We start from the raw sequence: 20,934 nt of genomic DNA on the forward strand, positions 1-20,934 counted from the left end.
TGTCAGAAACGCACTGTCTCGGCGAAATAAAGGGTTTACAACTTCATGAAGACAGCTCTAACTTTTGATAGGAAACTCAGATATACATATTTATGGCTTTATCTTATAGAATTCAATATCCCCGTGCTGGGCAAAAAGGTTTTGCAGCTGTGTGAGGTAAGATGTTAAAGTTATTCACATAATGAAAACCTATACTTTGTTTCGGGCGAGTTCCCCATTCAAATGCATGCAAACAGTCAGAAACGCACTGTATTGACGAAATAAAGCGTTTTTGTACAACTTCATATAAATAGCTGTAACTTTTAATAGAAAATTCAGATATACGTATTCATGGCTTTATCTTATATAATTCAGCATCTCCGTGCTGGGAAAACAGGTTTTGCAGCTGTTTGAGCCAAGCTCTTCCAGTTATTGAAAAAATGAAAACCTATACTTTGTTTCGTGCGAGAACTCCATTCAAATGCATGTAACAGTGAGATACGCACTGTCTAGGCGAAATAAAGGGTTTACAACTTCATGAAGACAGCTCTAAATTTTGATAGGAAACTCAGATATACGTATTTATGGCTTTATCTTATAGAATTCAATATCCCCGTGTTGAGCAAACAGTTTTAAAGCTATGTGAGCTAAGATTTTTAAGTTATTCACAAAATAAAAAGCTATACTTTTGTTTCGTGTGAGAACTCCATTCAAATGCATGTAATAGTCAGAAACGCACTGTCTCGGCGAAATAAAGCGTTTTTGTACAACTTCATATAAATCGGTGTAACTTTTGATAGACGTTTCAGATGTACATATTCATGGCTTTATCTTATAGAATTCAATATCCCCGTGCTGGGCAAACAGGTTTTGCAGCTGTTTGAGCTAAGATTTTCAAGTTATTCACATAATGAAAACCTATACTTTGTGTCGGGCGAGAACTCCATTCAAATGGATGTAATAGCGAGAAACGCACCAACGTGGTGAAATAAAGCGTCTTTCATGGTCTTCATAAATACAGCTGTAACTTTTGATAGAAGACTCAGACACACATGTTTATGGCTTCATCTTATAGAATTCAATTTCCCCATGCTGGGCAAACAGGTTTTGCAGCTGTTCGAGCTAAGATGTTAAAGTTATTCACATAATGAAAACCTATACTTTGTTTCGTGCGAGTTCCCCATTCAAATGCATGTAATCGTCAGAAACGCACTGTCTTGGCGAAATAAAGCGTTTTTGCACAACTTTATATAAATAGGTGTAACTTTTAATAGAAGATTCAGATATACGTATTCATGGCTTTATCTTACAGAATTCAATATCCCCGTGCTGGGCAAACAGGTTTTGCAGCTGTTTGAGCTAAGATGTTAAAGTTATTCACATAATGAAAACCTATGCTTTGTTTCGTGCGAGTTCCCCATTCAAATGCATGTAATAGCAAGAAACGCACCAACGTGGTGAAATAAAGCGTTTTTCATGGTCTTCATAAAGACAGCTGTAACTTTTGATAGAGGACTTAGACACACATGTTTATGGCTTCATCTTATAGAATTCAATTTCCCCGTGCTGGGCAAACAGGTTTTGCAGCTGTTTGAGCTAAGATTTTCAAGTTATTCACATAATGAAAACCTATACTTTGTTTCTTGCGAGTTCCCCATTCAAATGCATGTAATCGTCAGAAACGCACTGTCTTGGCGAAATAAAGCGTTTTTGCACAACTTCATATAAATCGGTGTAACTTTTAATAGAAGACTCAGATATACGTATTCATGGCTTTATCTTACAGAATTCAATATCCCCGTGCTGGGCAAACAGGTTTTGCAGCTGTTTGAGCTAAGATGTTAAAGTTATTCACATAATGAAAACCTATACTTTGTGTCGGGCGAGGACTCCATTCAAATGCATGTAATAGCGAGAAACGCACTAACGTGGTGAAATAAAGCGTCTTTCATGGTCTTCATAAAGACAGCTGTAACTTTTGATAGAAGATTCAGATATACGTATTCATGGCTTTATCTTACAGAATTCAATATCCCCGTGCTGGGCAAACAGGTTTTGCAGCTGTTTGAGCAAAGATTTCAAAGTTATTCACATAATGAAAACCTATACTTTGTTTCGGTGGAGTTCCCCATTCAAATGCATGTAACAGTGAGAAACGCACTGTCTTGGCGAAAGAAAGCGTTTTTGTACAACTTCATATAAATAGCTGTAACCTTTGATAGAAGACTCGGATACACATGTTTATGGCTTTATCTTATAGAACTCAAGGTCCCCGTGCTGGGAAAACAGGTTTTGCAGCTGTTTGAGCAAAGATTTCAAAGTTATTCACATAATGAAAACCTATACTTTGTTTCGGTAGAGTTCCCCATTCAAATGCATGTAACAGTGAGAAACGCACTGTCTTGGCGAAAGAAAGCGTTTTTGTACAACTTCATATAAATAGCTGTAACTTTTGATAGAAGACTCAGACAAACATGTTTATGGCTTTATCTTATGGAACTCAATATCCCCGTGCTGGGCAAACAGGTTTCGCAGCCGTTTGAGCTAAGATTTCCAAGTTATTCACATAATGAAAACCTATACTTTGTTTCGGTGGAGTTCCCCATTCAAATGCATGTAACAGTGAGAAACGCACTGTCTTGGCGAAAGAAAGCGTTTTTGTACAACTTCATATAAATAGCTGTAACTTTTGATAGAAGACTCAGACAAACATGTTTATGGCTTTATCTTATAGAACTCAAGGTCCCCGTGCTGGGAAAACAGGCTTTGCAGCTGTTTGAGCTAAGATTTCCAAGTTATTCACATAATGAAAACCTATACTTTGTTTCGGTGGAGTTCCCCATTCAAAATGCATGTAACAGTGAGAAACGCACTGTATTGGCGAAAGAAAGCATTTTTGTACAACTTCATCAAAATAGCTGTAACTTTTGATAGAAGACTCGGATACACATGTTTATGGCTTTATCTTATAGAACTCAAGGTCCCCGTGCTGGGAAAACAGGCTTTGCAGCTGTTTGAGCTAAGATTTCCAAGTTATTCACATAATGAAAACCTATACTTTGTTTCGGTGGAGTTCCCCATTCAAATGCATGTAACAGAGAGAAACGCACTGTCTTGGCGAAAGAAAGCGTTTTTGTACAACTTCATATAAATAGCTGTAACTTTTGATAGAAGACTCGGATACACATGTTTATGGCTTTATCTTATAGAACTCAAGGTCCCCGTGCTGGGAAAACAGGCTTTGCAGCTGTTTGAGCTAAGATTTCAAAGTTATTCACATAATGAAAACCTATACTTTGTTTCGGTGGAGTTCCCCATTCAAATGCATGTAACAGTGAGAAACGCACTGTATTGGCGAAAGAAAGCATTTTTGTACAATTTCATATAAATAGCTGTAACTTTTGATAGAAGACTCGGATATACATGTTTATGGCTTTATCTTATAGAACTCAAGGTCCCCGTGCTGGGAAAACAGGCTTTGCAGCTGTTTGAGCTAAGATTTCCAAGTTATTCACATAATGAAAACCTATACTTTGTTTCAGTGGAGTTCCCCATTCAAATGCATGTAACAGTGAGAAACGCACTGTCTTGGCGAAAGAAAGCGTTTTTGTACAACTTCATATAAATAGCTGTAACTTTTGATAGAAGACTCAGACAAACATGTTTATGGCTTTATCTTATAGAACTCAATATCCCCGTGCTGGGCAAACAGGTTTTGCAGCCGTTTGAGCTAAGATTTTAAAATTATTCACATAATGAAAACCTATACTTTGTTTCAGGCGAGTTCCCCATTCAAATGCATGTAACAGTGAGAAACGCACTGTCTTGGCGAAAGAAAGCGTTTTTGTACAACTTCATATAAATAGCTGTAACTTTTGATAGAAGACTCGGATACACATGTTTATGGCTTTATCTTATAGAACTCAAGGTCCCCGTGCTGGGAAAACAGGTTTTGCAGCTGTTTGAGCTAAGATTTCCAAGTTATTCACATAATGAAAACCTATACTTTGTTTCGGTGGAGTTCCCCATTCAAATGCATGTAACAGTGAGAAACGCACTGTCTTGGCGAAAGAAAGCGTTTTTGTACAACTTCATATAAATAGCTGTAACTTTTGATAGAAGACTCGGATACACATGTTTATGGCTTTATCTTATAGAACTCAAGGTGCCCGTGCTGGGAAAACAGGCTTTGCAGCTGTTTGAGCTAAGATTTCCAAGTTATTCACATAATGACAACCTATACTTTGTTTCGGTGGAGTTCCCCATTCAAATGCATGTAACAGTGAGAAACGCACTGTCTTGGCGAAAGAAAGCGTTTTTGTACAACTTCATATAAATAGCTGTAACTTTTGATAGAAGACTCGGATACACATGTTTATGGCTTTATCTTATAGAACTCAAGGTCCCCGTGCTGGGAAAACAGGCTTTGCAGCTGTTTGAGCTAAGATTTCCAAGTTATTCACATAATGAAAACCTATACTTTGTTTCGGTGGAGTTCCCCATTCAAATGCATGTAACAGTGAGAAACGCACTGTCTTGGCGAAAGAAAGCGTTTTTGTACAACTTCATATAAATAGCTGTAACTTTTGATAGAAGACTCGGATACACATGTTTATGGCTTTATCTTATAGAACTCAAGGTGCCCGTGCTGGGCGAACAGGTTTTGCAGCCGTTTGAGCTAAGATTTTAAAATTATTCACATAATGAAAACCTATACTTTGTTTCAGGCGAGTTCCCCATTCAAATGCATGTAACAGTGAGAAACGCACTGTCTTGGCGAAAGAAAGCGTTTTTGTACAACTTCATATAAATAGCTGTAACTTTTGATAGAAGACTCGGATACACATGTTTATGGCTTTATCTTATAGAACTCAAGGTCCCCGTGCTGGGAAAAGAGGCTTTGCAGCTGTTTGAGCTAAGATTTCCAAGTTATTCACATAATGAAAACCTATACTTTGTTTCGGTAGAGTTCCCCATTCAAATGCATGTAACAGTGAGAAACGCACTGTCTTGGCGAAAGAAAGCGTTTTTGTACAACTTCATATAAATAGCTGTAACTTTTGATAGAAGACTCGGATACACATGTTTATGGCTTTATCTTATAGAACTCAAGGTGCCCGTGCTGGGAAAACAGGCTTTGCAGCTGTTTGATCTAAGATTTCAAAGTTATTCACATAATGAAAACCTATACTTTGTTTCGGTGGAGTTCCCCATTCAAATGCATGTAACAGTGAGAAACGCACTGTCTTGGCGAAAGAAAGCGTTTTTGTACAACTTCATATAAATATCTGTAACTTTTGATAGAAGACTCAGACAAACATGTTTATGGCTTTATCTTATAGAACTCAAGGTCCCCGTGCTGGCAACACAGGTTTTGCAGCTGTTTGAGCTAAGATTTCCAAGTTATTCACATAATGAAAACCTATACTTTGTTTCGGTGGAGTTCCCCATTCAAATGCATGTAACAGTGAGAAACGCACTGTCTTGGCGAAAGAAAGCGTTTTTGTACAACTTCATATAAATAGCTGTAACTTTTGATAGAATACTCGGATACACATATTTATGGCTTTATCTTATAGAACTCAAGGTGCCCGTGCTGGGAAAACAGGCTTTGCAGCTGTTTGAGCTAAGATTTCCAAGTTATTCACATAATGAAAACCTATACTTTGTTTCAGTGGAGTTCCCCATTCAAAATGCATGTAACAGTGAGAAACGCACTGTATTGGCGAAAGAAAGCATTTTTGTACAACTTCATATAAATAGCTGTAACTTTTGATAGAAGACTCGGATACACATGTTTATGGCTTTATCTTATAGAACTCAAGGTCCCCGTGCTGTGAAAACAGGCTTTGCAGCTGTTTGAGCTAAGATTTCCAAGTTATTCACATAATGAAAACCTATACTTTGTTTCGGTGGAGTTCCCCATTCAAATGCATGTAACAGAGAGAAACGCACTGTCTTGGCGAAAGAAAGCGTTTTTGTACAACTTCATATAAATAGCTGTAACTTTTGATAGAAGACTCGGATACACATGTTTATGGCTTTATCTTATAGAACTCAAGGTCCCCGTGCTGGGAAAACAGGCTTTGCAGCTGTTTGAGCTAAGATTTCCAAGTTATTCACATAATGAAAACCTATACTTTGTTTCGGAGGAGTTCCCCATTCAAATGCATGTAACAGTGAGAAACGCACTGTATTGGCGAAAGAAAGCATTTTTGTACAACTTCATATAAATAGCTGTAACTTTTGATAGAAGACTCGGATACACATGTTTATGGCTTTATCTTATAGAACTCAAGGTCCCCGTGCTGTGAAAACAGGCTTTGCAGCTGTTTGAGCTAAGATTTCCAAGTTATTCACATAATGAAAACCTATACTTTGTTTCGGTGGAGTTCCCCATTCAAAATGCATGTAACAGTGAGAAACGCACTGTATTGGCGAAAGAAAGCATTTTTGTACAACTTCATATAAATAGCTGTAACTTTTGATAGAAGACTCGGATACACATGTTTATGGCTTTATCTTATAGAACTCAAGGTCCCCGTGCTGGGAAAACAGGCTTTGCAGCTGTTTGAGCTAAGATTTCCAAGTTATTCACATAATGATAACCTATACTTTGTTTCGGTGGAGTTCCCCATTCAAATGCATGTAACAGTGAGAAACGCACTGTCTTGGCGAAAGAAAGCGTTTTTGTACAACTTCATATAAATAGCTGTAACTTTTGATAGAAGACTCGGATACACATGTTTATGGCTTTATCTTATAGAACTCAAGGTGCCCGTGCTGGGAAAACAGGCTTTGCAGCTGTTTGAGCTAAGATTTCAAAGTTATTCACATAATGAAAACCTATACTTTGTTTCGGTGGAGTTCCCCATTCAAATGCATGTAACAGTGAGAAACGCACTGTCTTGGCGAAAGAAAGCGTTTTTGTACAACTTCATATAAATCGCTGTAACTTTTGATAGAAGACTCAGAAACATGTTTATGGCTTTATCTTATAGAACTCAATATCCCCGTGCTGGGCAAACAGGTTTTGCAGCTGTTTGAGCTAAGATTTTAAAATTATTCACATAATGAAAACCTATACTTTGTTTCAGGCGAGTTCCCCATTCCAATGCATGTAACAGTGAGAAACGCACTGTCTTGGCGAAAGAAAGCGTTTTTGTACAACTTCATATAAATAGCTGTAACTTTTGATAGAAGGCTCAGACAAACATGTTTATGGCTTTATCTTATAGAACTCAAGGTCCCCGTGCTGGGAAAACAGGTTTTGCAGCTGTTTGAGCTAAGATTTCAAAGTTATTCACATAATGAAAACCTATACTTTGTTTCGGTGGAGTTCCCCATTCAAAATGCATGTAACAGTGAGAAACGCACTGTATTGGCGAAAGAAAGCATTTTTGTACAACTTCATATAAATAGCTGTAACTTTTGATAGAAGACTCGGATACACATGTTTATGGCTTTATCTTATAGAACTCAAGGTCCCCGTGCTGGGCAAACAGGTTTTGCAGCCGTTTGAGCTAAGATTTTAAAATTATTCACATAATGAAAACCTATACTTTGTTTCAGGCGAGTTCCCCATTCAAATGCATGTAACAGTGAGAAACGCACTGTCTTGGCGAAAGAAAGCGTTTTTGTACAACTTCATATAAATAGCTGTAACTTTTGATAGAAGACTCGGATACACATGTTTATGGCTTTATCTTATAGAACTCAAGGTCCCCGTGCTGGGAAAACAGGTTTTGCAGCTGTTTGAGCTAAGATTTCAAAGTTATTCACATAATGAAAAGCTATACTTTGTTTCGGTGGAGTTCCCCATTCAAATGCATGTAACAGTGAGAAACGCACTGTCTTGGCAAAAGAAAGCGTTTTTGTACAACTTCATATAAATAGCTGTAACTTTTGATAGAAGACTCGGATACACATGTTTATGGCTTTATCTTATAGAACTCAAGGTCCCCGTGCTGTGAAAACAGGCTTTGCAGCTGTTTGAGCTAAGATTTCCAAGTTATTCACATAATGAAAACCTATACTTTGTTTCGGTGGAGTTCCCATTTTAAATGCATGTAACAGTGAGAAACGCACTGTATTGGCGAAAGAAAGCATTTTTGTACAACTTCATCAAAATAGCTGTAACTTTTGATAGAAGACTCGGATACACATGTTTATGGCTTTATCTTATAGAACTCAAGGTCCCCGTGCTGGGAAAACAGGCTTTGCAGCTGTTTGAGCTAAGATTTCCAAGTTATTCACATAATGAAAACCTATACTTTGTTTCGGTGGAGTTCCCCATTCAAATGCATGTAACAGAGAGAAACGCACTGTCTTGGCGAAAGAAAGCGTTTTTGTACAACTTCATATAAATAGCTGTAACTTTTGATAGAAGACTCGGATACACATGTTTATGGCTTTATCTTATAGAACTCAAGGTCCCCGTGCTGGGAAAACAGGCTTTGCAGCTGTTTGAGCTAAGATTTCCAAGTTATTCACATAATGAAAACCTATACTTTGTTTCGGTGGAGTTCCCCATTCAAATGCATGTAACAGTGAGAAACGCACTGTCTTGGCGAAAGAAAGCGTTTTTGTACAACTTCATATAAATAGCTGTAACTTTTGATAGAAGACTCAGACAAACATGTTTATGGCTTTATCTTATAGAACTCAAGGTGCCCGTGCTGGGAAAACAGGCTTTGCAGCCGTTTGAGCTAAGATTTCCAAGTTATTCACATAATGAAAACCTATACTTTGTTTCGGAGGAGTTCCCCATTCAAATGCATGTAACAGTGAGAAACGCACTGTATTGGCGAAAGAAAGCATTTTTGTACAACTTCATATAAATAGCTGTAACTTTTGATAGAAGACTCGGATACACATGTTTATGGCTTTATCTTATAGAACTCAAGGTCCCCGTGCTGGGAAAACAGGCTTTGCAGCTGTTTGAGCTAAGATTTCCAAGTTATTCACATAATGAAAACCTATACTTTGTTTCGGTGGAGTTCCCCATTCAAAATGCATGTAACAGTGAGAAACGCACTGTCTTGGCGAAAGAAAGCATTTTTGTACAACTTCATATAAATAGCTGTAACTTTTGATAGAAGACTCGGATACACATGTTTATGGCTTTATCTTATAGAACTCAAGGTCCCCGTGCTGGGAAAACAGGCTTTGCAGCTGTTTGAGCTAAGATTTCCAAGTTATTCACATAATGAAAACCTATACTTTGTTTCGGAGGAGTTCCCCATTCAAATGCATGTAACAGTGAGAAACGCACTGTATTGGCGAAAGAAAGCATTTTTGTACAACTTCATATAAATAGCTGTAACTTTTGATAGAAGACTCGGATACACATGTTTATGGCTTTATCTTATAGAACTCAAGGTCCCCGTGCTGGGAAAACAGGCTTTGCAGCTGTTTGAGCTAAGATTTCCAAGTTATTCACATAATGAAAACCTATACTTTGTTTCGGTGGAGTTCCCCATTCAAAATGCATGTAACAGTGAGAAACGCACTGTATTGGCGAAAGAAAGCATTTTTGTACAACTTCATATAAATAGCTGTAACTTTTGATAGAAGACTCGGATACACATGTTTATGGCTTTATCTTATAGAACTCAAGGTCCCCGTGCTGGGAAAACAGGCTTTGCAGCTGTTTGAGCTAAGATTTCCAAGTTATTCACATAATGAAAACCTATACTTTGTTTCGGTGGAGTTCCCCATTCAAATGCATGTAACAGTGAGAAACGCACTGTCTTGGCGAAAGAAAGCGTTTTTGTACAACTTCATATAAATAGCTGTAACTTTTGATAGAAGACTCGGATACACATGTTTATGGCTTTATCTTATAGAACTCAAGGTGCCCGTGCTGGGAAAACAGGCTTTGCAGCTGTTTGAGCTAAGATTTCAAAGTTATTCACATAATGAAAACCTATACTTTGTTTCGGTGGAGTTCCCCATTCAAATGCATGTAACAGTGAGAAACGCACTGTCTTGGCGAAAGAAAGCGTTTTTGTACAACTTCATATAAATCGCTGTAACTTTTGATAGAAGACTCAGAAACATGTTTATGGCTTTATCTTATAGAACTCAATATCCCCGTGCTGGGCAAACAGGTTTTGCAGCTGTTTGAGCTAAGATTTTAAAATTATTCACATAATGAAAACCTATACTTTGTTTCAGGCGAGTTCCCCATTCAAATGCATGTAACAGTGAGAAACGCACTGTCTTGGCGAAAGAAAGCGTTTTTGTACAACTTCATATAAATAGCTGTAACTTTTGATAGAAGACTCGGATACACATGTTTATGGCTTTATCTTATAGAACTCAAGGTCCCCGTGCTGGGAAAAGAGGCTTTGCAGCTGTTTGAGCTAAGATTTCCAAGTTATTCACATAATGAAAACCTATACTTTGTTTCGGTAGAGTTCCCCATTCAAATGCATGTAACAGTGAGAAACGCACTGTCTTGGCGAAAGAAAGCGTTTTTGTACAACTTCATATAAATAGCTGTAACTTTTGATAGAAGACTCGGATACACATGTTTATGGCTTTATCTTATAGAACTCAATGTGCCCGTGCTGGGAAAACAGGCTTTGCAAATGTTTGAGCTAAGATTTCAAAGTTATTCACATAATGAAAACCTATACTTTGTTTCGGTGGAGTTCCCCATTCAAATGCATGTAACAGTGAGAAACGCACTGTCTTGGCGAAAGAAAGCGTTTTTGTACAACTTCATATAAATAGCTGTAACTTTTGATAGAAGACTCGGATACACATGTTTATGGCTTTATCTTATAGAACTCAATGTGCCCGTGCTGGGAAAACAGGCTTTGCAAATGTTTGAGCTAAGATTTCAAAGTTATTCACATAATGAAAACCTATACTTTGTTTCGGTGGAGTTCCCCATTCAAATGCATGTAACAGTGAGAAACGCACTGTCTTGGCGAAAGAAAGCGTTTTTGTACAACTTCATATAAATAGCTGTAACTTTTGATAGAAGACTCGGATACACATGTTTATGGCTTTATCTTATAGAACTCAAGGTCCCCGTGCTGGGAAAAGAGGCTTTGCAGCTGTTTGAGCTAAGATTTCCAAGTTATTCACATAATGAAAACCTATACTTTGTTTCGGTAGAGTTCCCCATTCAAATGCATGTAACAGTGAGAAACGCACTGTCTTGGCGAAAGAAAGCGTTTTTGTACAACTTCATATAAATAGCTGTAACTTTTGATAGAAGACTCGGATACACATGTTTATGGCTTTATCTTATAGAACTCAATGTGCCCGTGCTGGGAAAACAGGCTTTGCAAATGTTTGAGCTAAGATTTCAAAGTTATTCACATAATGAAAACCTATACTTTGTTTCGGTGGAGTTCCCCATTCAAATGCATGTAACAGTGAGAAACGCACTGTCTTGGCGAAAGAAAGCGTTTTTGTACAACTTCATATAAATAGCTGTAACTTTTGATAGAAGACTCAGACAAACATGTTTATGGCTTTATCTTATAGAACTCAAGGTGCCCGTGCTGGGAAAACAGGTTTTGCAGCTGTTTGAGCTAAGATTTCCAAGTTATTCACATAATGAAAACCTATACTTTGTTTCGGTGGAGTTCCCCATTCAAATGCATGTAACAGTGAGAAACGCACTGTCTTGGCGAAAGAAAGCATTTTTGTACAACTTCATATAAATAGCTGTAACTTTTGATAGAAGACTCGGATACACATGTTTATGACTTTATCTTATAGAACTCAAGGTCCCCGTGCTGTGAAAACAGGCTTTGCAGCTGTTTGAGCTAAGATTTCCAAGTTATTCACATAATGAAAACCTATACTTTGTTTCGGTGGAGTTCCCCATTCAAATGCATGTAACAGTGAGAAACGCACTGTATTGGCGAAAGAAAGCATTTTTGTACAACTTCATATAAATCGCTGTAACTTTTGATAGAAGACTCGGATACACATGTTTATGGCTTCATCTTATAGAACTCAAGGTCCCCGTGCTGTGAAAACAGGCTTTGCAGCTGTTTGAGCTAAGATTTCCAAGTTATTCACATAATGAAAACCTATACTTTGTTTCGGTGGAGTTCCCCATTCAAAATGCATGTAACAGTGAGAAACGCACTGTATTGGCGAAAGAAAGCATTTTTGTACAACTTCATATAAATAGCTGTAACTTTTGATAGAAGACTCGGATACACATGTTTATGGCTTTATCTTATAGAACTCAAGGTCCCCGTGCTGGGAAAACAGGCTTTGCAGCTGTTTGAGCTAAGATTTCAAAGTTATTCACATAATGAAAACCTATACTTTGTTTCGGTGGAGTTCCCCATTCAAATGCATGTAACAGTGAGAAACGCACTGTCTTGGCGAAAGAAAGCGTTTTTGTACAACTTCATATAAATAGCTGTAACTTTTGATAGAAGACTCAGACAAACATGTTTATGGCTTTATCTTATAGAACTCAAGGTCCCCGTGCTGGGAAAACAGGTTTTGCAGCTGTTTTATCTAAGATTTCCAAGTTATTCACATAATGAAAACCTATACTTTGTTTCGGTGGAGTTCCCCATTCAAAATGCATGTAACAGTGAGAAACGCACTGTATTGGCGAAAGAAAGCATTTTTGTACAACTTCATCAAAATAGCTGTAACTTTTGATAGAAGACTCGGATACACATGTTTATGGCTTTATCTTATAGAACTCAAGGTCCCCGTGCTGGGAAAACAGGCTTTGCAGCTGTTTGAGCTAAGATTTCCAAGTTATTCACATAATGAAAACCTATACTTTGTTTCGGTGGAGTTCCCCATTCAAAATGCATGTAACAGTGAGAAACGCACTGTATTGGCGAAAGAAAGCATTTTTGTACAACTTCATATAAATAGCTGTAACTTTTGATAGAAGACTCGGATACACATGTTTATGGCTTTATCTTATAGAACTCAAGGTCCCCGTGCTGTGAAAACAGGCTTTGCAGCTGTTTGAGCTAAGATTTCCAAGTTATTCACATAATGAAAACCTATACTTTGTTTCGGTGGAGTTCCCCATTCAAAATGCATGTAACAGTGAGAAACGCACTGTATTGGCGAAAGAAAGCATTTTTGTACAACTTCATCAAAATAGCTGTAACTTTTGATAGAAGACTCGGATACACATGTTTATGGCTTTATCTTATAGAACTCAAGGTCCCCGTGCTGGGAAAACAGGCTTTGCAGCTGTTTGAGCTAAGATTTCCAAGTTATTCACATAATGAAAACCTATACTTTGTTTCGGTGGAGTTCCCCATTCAAATGCATGTAACAGAGAGAAACGCACTGTCTTGGCGAAAGAAAGCGTTTTTGTACAACTTCATATAAATAGCTGTAACTTTTGATAGAAGACTCGGATACACATGTTTATGGCTTTATCTTATAGAACTCAAGGTCCCCGTGCTGGGAAAACAGGCTTTGCAGCTGTTTGAGCTAAGATTTCCAAGTTATTCACATAATGAAAACCTATACTTTGTTTCGGTGGAGTTCCCCATTCAAATGCATGTAACAGTGAGAAACGCACTGTCTTGGCGAAAGAAAGCGTTTTTGTACAACTTCATATAAATAGCTGTAACTTTTGATAGAAGACTCAGACAAACATGTTTATGGCTTTATCTTATAGAACTCAAGGTGCCCGTGCTGGGAAAACAGGTTTTGCAGCTGTTTGAGCTAAGATTTCCAAGTTATTCACATAATGAAAACCTATACTTTGTTTCGGTGGAGTTCCCCATTCAAATGCATGTAACAGTGAGAAACGCACTGTCTTGGCGAAAGAAAGCGTTTTTGTACAACTTCATATAAATAGCTGTAACTTTTGATAGAAGACTCAGACAAACATGTTTATGGCTTTATCTTATAGAACTCAAGGTGCCCGTGCTGGGAAAACAGGTTTTGCAGCTGTTTGAGCTAAGATTTCCAAGTTATTCACATAATGAAAACCTATACTTTGTTTCGGTGGAGTTCCCCATTCAAATGCATGTAACAGTGAGAAACGCACTGTCTTGGCGAAAGAAAGCATTTTTGTACAACTTCATATAAATAGCTGTAACTTTTGATAGAAGACTCGGATACACATGTTTATGGCTTTATCTTATAGAACTCAAGGTCCCCGTGCTGTGAAAACAGGCTTTGCAGCTGTTTGAGCTAAGATTTCCAAGTTATTCACATAATGAAAACCTATACTTTGTTTTGGTGGAGTTCCCCATTCAAAATGCATGTAACAGTGAGAAACGCACTGTATTGGCGAAAGAAAGCATTTTTGTACAACTTCATATAAATAGCTGTAACTTTTGATAGAAGACTCGGATACACATGTTTATGGCTTTATCTTATAGAACTCAAGGTCCCCGTGCTGGGAAAACAGGCTTTGCAGCTGTTTGAGCTAAGATTTCCAAGTTATTCACATAATGAAAACCTATACTTTGTTTCGGTGGAGTTCCCCATTCAAATGCATGTAACAGTGAGAAACACACTGTATTGGCGAAAGAAAGCATTTTTGTACAACTTCATATAAATAGCTGTAACTTTTGATAGAAGACTCGGATACACATGTTTATGGCTTTATCTTATAGAACTCAAGGTCCCCGTGCTGTGAAAACAGGCTTTGCAGCTGTTTGAGCTAAGATTTCCAAGTTATTCACATAATGAAAACCTATACTTTGTTTCGGTGGAGTTCCCCATTCAAAATGCATGTAACAGTGAGAAACGCACTGTATTGGCGAAAGAAAGCATTTTTGTACAACTTCATATAAATAGCTGTAACTTTTGATAGAAGACTCGGATACACATGTTTATGGCTTTATCTTATAGAACTCAAGGTCCCCGTGCTGGGAAAACAGGCTTTGCAGCTGTTTGAGCTAAGATTTCCAAGTTATTCACATAATGAAAACCTATACTTTGTTTCGGTGGAGTTCCCCATTCAAATGCATGTAACAGTGAGAAACACACTGTCTTGGCGAAAGAAAGCGTTTTTGTACAACTTCATATAAATAGCTGTAACTTTTGATAGAAGACTCAGACAAACATGTTTATGGCTTTATCTTATAGAACTCAAGGTCCCCGTGCTGGGAAAACAGGTTTTGCAGCTGTTTGAGCTAAGATTTCAAAGTTATTCACATAATGAAAACCTATACTTTGTTTCGGTGGAGTTCCCCATTCAAAATGCATGTAACAGTGAGAAACGCACTGTATTGGTGAAAGAAAGCATTTTTGTACAACTTCATATAAATAGCTGTAACTTTTGATAGAAGACTCGGATACACATGTTTATGGCTTTATCTTATAGAACTCAAGGTCCCCGTGCTGTGAAAACAGGCTTTGCAGCTGTTTGAGCTAAGATTTCCAAGTTATTCACATAATGAAAACCTATACTTTGTTTCGGTGGAGTTCCCCATTCAAAATGCATGTAACAGTGAGAAACGCACTGTATTGGCGAAAGAAAGCATTTTTGTACAACTTCATCAAAATAGCTGTAACTTTTGATAGAAGACTCGGATACACATGTTTATGGCTTTATCTTATAGAACTCAAGGTCCCCGTGCTGGGAAAACAGGCTTTGCAGCTGTTTGAGCTAAGATTTCCAAGTTATTCACATAATGAAAACCTATACTTTGTTTCGGTGGAGTTCCCCATTCAAATGCATGTAACAGAGAGAAACGCACTGTCTTGGCGAAAGAAAGCGTTTTTGTACAACTTCATATAAATAGCTGTAACTTTTGATAGAAGACTCGGATACACATGTTTATGGCTTTATCTTATAGAACTCAAGGTCCCCGTGCTGGGAAAACAGGCTTTGCAGCTGTTTGAGCTAAGATTTCCAAGTTATTCACATAATGAAAACCTATACTTTGTTTCGGTGGAGTTCCCCATTCAAATGCATGTAACAGTGAGAAACGCACTGTCTTGGCGAAAGAAAGCGTTTTTGTACAACTTCATATAAATAGCTGTAACTTTTGATAGAAGACTCAGACAAACATGTTTATGGCTTTATCTTATAGAACTCAAGGTGCCCGTGGTGGGAAAACAGGTTTTGCAGCTGTTTGAGCTAAGATTTCCAAGTTATTCACATAATTAAAACCTATACTTTGTTTCGGTGGAGTTCCCCATTCAAATGCATGTAACAGTGAGAAACGCACTGTCTTGGCGAAAGAAAGCGTTTTTGTACAACTTCATATAAATAGCTGTAACTTTTGATAGAAGACTCAGACAAACATGTTTATGGCTTTATCTTATAGAACTCAATATCCCCGTGCTGGGCAAACAGGTTTTGCAGCCGTTTGAGCTAAGATTTTAAAATTATTCACATAATGAAAACCTATACTTTGTTTCAGGCGAGTTCCCCATTCAAATGCATGTAACAGTGAGAAACGCACTGTCTTGGCGAAAGAAAGCGTTTTTGTACAACTTCATATAAATAGCTGTAACTTTTGATAGAAGACTCAGACAAACATGTTTATGGCTTTATCTTATAGAACTCAAGGTCCCCGTGCTGGGAAAACAGGCTTTGCAGCTGTTTGAGCTAAGATTTCAAAGTTATTCACATAATGAAAACCTATACTTTGTTTCGGTGGAGTTCCCCATTCAAATGCATGTAACAGTGAGAAACGCACTGTCTTGGCGAAAGAAAGCGTTTTTGTACAACTTCATATAAATCGCTGTAACTTTTGATAGAAGACTCAGAAACATGTTTATGGCTTTATCTTATAGAACTCAATATCCCCGTGCTGGGCAAACAGGTTTTGCAGCCGTTTGAGCTAAGATTTTAAAATTATTCACATAATGAAAACCTATACTTTGTTTCAGGCGAGTTCCCCATTCAAATGCATGTAACAGTGAGAAACGCACTGTCTTGGCGAAAGAAAGCGTTTTTGTACAACTTCATATAAATAGCTGTAACTTTTGATAGAAGACTCGGATACACATGTTTATGGCTTTATCTTATAGAACTCAAGGTCCCCGTGCTGGGAAAAGAGGCTTTGCAGCTGTTTGAGCTAAGATTTCCAAGTTATTCACATAATGAAAACCTATACTTTGTTTCGGTAGAGTTCCCCATTCAAATGCATGTAACAGTGAGAAACGCACTGTCTTGGCGAAAGAAAGCGTTTTTGTACAACTTCATATAAATAGCTGTAACTTTTGATAGAAGACTCGGATACACATGTTTATGGCTTTATCTTATAGAACTCAAGGTGCCCGTGCTGGGAAAACAGGCTTTGCAGCTGTTTGAGCTAAGATTTCAAAGTTATTCACATAATGAAAACCTATACTTTGTTTCGGTGGAGTTCCCCATTCAAATGCATGTAACAGTGAGAAACGCACTGTCTTGGCGAAAGAAAGCGTTTTTGTACAACTTCATATAAATAGCTGTAACTTTTGATAGAAGACTCGGATACACATGTTTATGGCTTTATCTTATAGAACTCAATGTGCCCGTGCTGGGAAAACAGGCTTTGCAGCTGTTTGAGCTAAGACTTCAAAGTTATTCACATAATGAAAACCTATACTTTGTTTCGGTGGAGTTCCCCATTCAAATGCATGTAACAGTGAGAAACGCACTGTCTTGGCGAAAGAAAGCGTTTTTGTACAACTTCATATAAATAGCTGTAACTTTTGATAGAAGACTCAGACAAACATGTTTATGGCTTTATCTTATAGAACTCAAGGTGCCCGTGCTGGGAAAACAGGTTTTGCAGCTGTTTGAGCTAAGATTTCCAAGTTATTCACATAATGAAAACCTATACTTTGTTTCGGTGGAGTTCCCCATTCAAATGCATGTAACAGTGAGAAACGCACTGTCTTGGCGAAAGAAAGCGTTTTTGTACAACTTCATATAAATAGCTGTAACTTTTGATAGAAGACTCAGACAAACATGTTTATGGCTTTATCTTATAGAACTCAATATCCCCGTGCTGGGCAAACAGGTTTTGCAGCCGTTTGAGCTAAGATTTTAAAATTATTCACATAATGAAAACCTATACTTTGTTTCAGGCGAGTTCCCCATTCAAATGCATGTAACAGTGAGAAACGCACCGTCTTGGCGAAAGAAAGCGTTTTTGTACAACTTCATATAAATAGCTGTAACTTTTGATAGAAGACTCAGACAAACATGTTTATGGCTTTATCTTATAGAACTCAAGGTCCCCGTGCTGGGAAAAGAGGCTTTGCAGCTGTTTGAGCTAAGATTTCAAAGTTATTCACATAATGAAAAGCTATACTTTGTTTCGGTGGAGTTCCCCATTCAAATGCATGTAACAGTGAGAAACGCACTGTCTTGGCGAAAGAAAGCATTTTTGTACAACTTCATATAAATAGCTGTAACTTTTGATAGAAGACTCGGATACACATGTTTATGGCTTTATCTTATAGAACTCAAGGTCCCCGTGCTGGCAAAACAGGTTTTGCAGCTGTTTGAGCTAAGATTTCAAAGTTATTCACATAATGAAAACCTATACTTTGTTTCGGTCGAGTTCCCCATTCAAATGCATGTAACAGTGAGAAACGGACTGTCTTGGCGAAAGAAAGCGTTTTTGTACAACTTCATATAAATAGCTGTAACTTTTGATAGAAGACTCGGATACACATGTTTATGGCTTTATCTTATAGAACTCAAGGTCCCCGTGCTGGGAAAACAGGTTTTGCAGCTGTTTGAGCTAAGATTTCAAAGTTATTCACATAATGAAAACCTATACTTTGTTTCGGTGGAGTTCCCCATTCAAATGCATGTAACAGTGAGAAACGCACTGTCTTGGCGAAAGAAAGCATTTTTGTACAACTTCATATAAATAGCTGTAACTTTTGATAGAAGACTCGGATACACATGTTTATGGCTTTATCTTATAGAACTCAAGGTGCCCGTGCTGGGAAAACAGGTTTTGCAGCTGTTTGAGCTAAGATTTCAAAGTTATTCACATAATGAAAAGCTATACTTTGTTTCGGTGGAGTTCCCCATTCAAATGCATGTAACAGTGAGAAACGCACTGTCTTGGCGAAAGAAAGCATTTTTGTACAACTTCATATAAATAGCTGTAACTTTTGATAGAAGACTCAGACAAACATGTTTATGGCTTTATCTTATAGAACTCAAGGCCCCCGTGCTGGGAAAACAGGTTTTGCAGCTGTTTGAGCTAAGATTTCCAAGTTATTCACATAATGAAAACCTATACTTTGTTTCGGTGGAGTTCCCCATTCAAAATGCATGTAACAGTGAGAAACGCACTGTCTTGGCGAAAGAAAGCGTTTTTGTACAACTTCATATAAATAGCTGTAACTTTTGATAGAAGACTCAGACAAACATGTTTATGGCTTTATCTTATAGAACTCAATATCCCCGTGCTGGGCAAACAGGTTTTGCAGCTGTTTGAGCTAAGATTTTAAAATTATTCACATAATGAAAACCTATACTTTGTTTCAGGCGAGTTCCCCATTCAAATGCATGTAACAGTGAGAAACGCACTGTCTTGGCGAAAGAAAGCGTTTTTGTACAACTTCATATAAATAGCTGTAACTTTTGATAGAAGACTCAGACAAACATGTTTATGGCTTTATCTTATAGAACTCAAGGTCCCCGTGCTGGGAAAAATGGCTTTGCAGCTGTTTGAGCTAAGATTTCAAAGTTATTCACATAATGAAAACCTATACTTTGTTTCGGTCGAGTTCCCCATTCAAATGCATGTAACAGTGAGAAACGCACTGTCTTGGCGAAAGAAAGCGTTTTTGTACAACTTCATATAAATAGCTGTAACTTTTGACAGAAGACTCGGATACACATGTTTATGGCTTTATCTTATAGAACTCAAGGTCCCCGTGCTGGCAAAACAGGTTTTGCCGCTGTTTGAGCTAAGATTTCAAAGTTATTCACATAATGAAAACCTATACTTTGTTTCGGTGGAGTTCCCCATTCAAATGCATGTAACAGTGAGAAACGCACCGTCTTGGCGAAAGAAAGCGTTTTTGTACAACTTCATATAAATAGCTGTAACTTTTGATAGAAGACTCAGACAAACATGTTTATGGCTTTATCTTATAGAACTCAAGGTGCCCGTGCTGGGCAAACAGGTTTTGCAGCCGTTTGAGCTAAGATTTTAAAATTATTCACATAATGAAAACCTATACTTTGTTTCAGGCGAGTTCCCCATTCAAATGCATGTAACAGTGAGAAACGCACTGTCTTGGCGAAAGAAAGCGTTTTTGTACAACTTCATATAAATAGCTGTAACTTTTGATAGAAGACTCGGATACACATGTTTATGGCTTTATCTTATAGAACTCAAGGTCCCCGTGCTGGGAAAAGAGGCTTTGCAGCTGTTTGAGCTAAGATTTCCAAGTTATTCACATAATGAAAACCTATACTTTGTTTCGGTGGAGTTCCCCATTCAAATGCATGTAACAGTGAGAAACGCACTGTCTTGGCGAAAGAAAGCGTTTTTGTACAACTTCATATAAATAGCTGTAACTTTTGATAGAAGACTCGGATACACATGTTTATGGCTTTATCTTATAGAACTCAAGGTCCCCGTGCTGGGAAAACAGGTTTTGCAGCTGTTTGAGCTAAGATTTCCAAGTTATTCACATAATGAAAACCTATACTTTGTTTCGGTGGAGTTCCCCATTCAAAATGCATGTAACAGTGAGAAACGCACTGTATTGGCGAAAGAAAGCATTTTTGTACAACTTCATATAAATAGCTGTAACTTTTGATAGAAGACTCGGATACACATGTTTATGGCTTTATCTTATAGAACTCAAGGTCCCCGTGCTGTGAAAACAGGCTTTGCAGCTGTTTGAGCTAAGATTTCCAAGTTATTCACATAATGAAAACCTATACTTTGTTTCGGTCGAGTTCCCCATTCAAATGCATGTAACAGTGAGAAACGCACTGTCTTGGCGAAAGAAAGCGTTTTTGTACAACTTCATATAAATAGCTGTAACTTTTGACAG

This window comes from Copadichromis virginalis, linkage group LG11 (assembly GCF_057382275.1).
Source record: "Copadichromis virginalis isolate Kocher_CV1m ecotype Utaka linkage group LG11, C_Virginalis_male_GT1.1, whole genome shotgun sequence".
Classification (NCBI taxonomy): Eukaryota; Metazoa; Chordata; class Actinopteri; order Cichliformes; family Cichlidae; genus Copadichromis; species Copadichromis virginalis.